Source organism: Mustela nigripes, chromosome 6 (assembly GCF_022355385.1).
Source record: "Mustela nigripes isolate SB6536 chromosome 6, MUSNIG.SB6536, whole genome shotgun sequence".
Lineage (NCBI taxonomy): Eukaryota > Metazoa > Chordata > Mammalia > Carnivora > Mustelidae > Mustela > Mustela nigripes.
In genome coordinates this window covers 102671584-102673531 of record NC_081562.1, presented here as the reverse complement: position 1 = coordinate 102673531, position 1948 = coordinate 102671584, and the positions used below count along the sequence as shown (strand labels likewise).

General features: G+C 38.7%; 1 protein-coding gene across 4 annotated transcripts in view; it reads left to right on the top strand.

The window, feature by feature from the left end:
• Positions 1 to 1948, top strand: part of RAD51AP1 (RAD51 associated protein 1) — a 28388-nt gene that overhangs the window by 7748 nt on the left and 18692 nt on the right. The window lies entirely within an intron of this gene.

Here is a 1948-nt window from a genome sequence, read left to right as displayed (position 1 = left end):
GGTCATGATCCTGGAGTCCCGGGATCGAGTCCCACATCAGGCTCCCAGCTCCATGGGGAGTCTGCTTCTCTCTCTGACCTTCTCCTCATTAATGCTCTCTCTCACTGTCTCTCTCTCTCAAGTAAATAAATAAAATCTTTAAAAAAAAAAAATAATAAAAAAATTACATTTGTAAGGATAATTTTATAAAAATTAAACAATGTATTTTTCTGTAGATAGAAGATATTTTCTCTTTATATTGTTGAGAGTTGTCCAGCACTGAGAAGTTCCTATAGTTTGTAGATGAATTCTGGACTTCCATTAGTTAGTACCAAAAGAGAAAAGAAAATGATAGAAGCAAGTACCGAGAGGCCCCAAATCTGTAGAATGGAGAAGAGATGGGCTGAAGAGGAGTATTAACAAATGGAAGGTAGGGCATGATATGGTTCACTGCTGCAAGTGTGAGAAAAGTTGATTAACAAAGAGAAATTTACTCCACGTTCTTTTTCTTTTTTCTTTTTTAAAATTCATTTTTGTTTTTGAGCTGCTTATACTACATTTTTTTTTAAAGATTTTATTTATTTATTTGTCAGAGAGAGAGAAAGCGTGCACAGGCAGGCAGAGACAGAGAGAGAAGCAGGCTCCCCGCTGAGCAAGGAGCCTGATGTGGGACTCGATCCCAGGACACTGGGATCATGACCTGAGCCGAAGGCAGCCACTTAACCAACTGAGCCACCCAGGCATCCTCTTGTACTACATTTTAAATACAGTGAAAAAAATAACCTACAAATGGACAAGAATATTTTCCAGTCATATAATTGATGGGGGATTTGTATTCAGAATATATATAGAACTCTTACAACTCAACAGTAAAAAGACTAATAACCCAATTTACAAAATGGGCAAAGGATTTGAGTAGACATTTTTCCAAAGAAGTTCTACAAATGGCTAATAAGCACATAAAAGATGACTGACTTTCTTAGCCATTGGGGAAGAGCAAATCAAAACTGTGGTGAGACAGTACTCCGCACCCATAATCAAAAACACAGATGGAAACCACTGTTAAAGAGGGTGTGGAGAAATGGGAACTCTCACACATTGTTGCTGCAAATATAAAATTGTGCAGCCACATTGGAAAGCAGAGATAGCAGTTCCTCCAAATGTTAAATACAGAGTTATTTTATAACCCGGCCAAAGTATATACCCAGGAGGAATGAAAACATATACATACCCACACAAAAACTTGGACATGAAGAAGGTTCACGGCATTATTCATAATAGCCAGAAAATGGAAGCAATCCAAATGTCTACCAGCTGATGAATGGATAAATAAAATATGGTCTCTGCATACAATGGAATATCATTCAGCAATAAAAATAAGTCCTGATATATGCTACAACATGGATGAACCTTGAAAACATGCTGAGCAAAAGAAGCTAGCCATGAAAAGTCACATGTATGATTCCACTGATGTGAAATGTCTAGAGTAGGTGAGTCCGTAGAAAGAGAAGGTAGATTCGTGGTTGCCAGGTGCTGGGGAGGACTAAGCAGGGAGTGACTGCTAATGGATGTAGGGTTTCTTTTTGGGGTGATGAAAATGCTCTGCAATTAGATAGCAGTGATGGTTTCTCAACTCTGAATGTACTAAAAACTGCTGAATTGTACACTTTAAAAGGGTGAGTTTTATACTATGTGAATTATATCTCAATAAAACTTGTTTTTAAAAAAATAATAAATACCTCAAGGTACATCTCAGTATTTCATCTTTTTTTTTTTTTTTAAAGATTTTATTTATTTATTTGACAGACAGAGATCACAAGTAGGCAGAGAGGCAGGCAGAGAGAGAGGGGGAAGCAGGCTCCCTGCTGAGCAGAGAGCCCGATGCAGGGCTCGATCCCTGGGCCCTGAGATCATGACCCGAGCTGAAGGCAGAGGCTTTAACCCACTGAGCCACCTGGGTGGCTCAGTG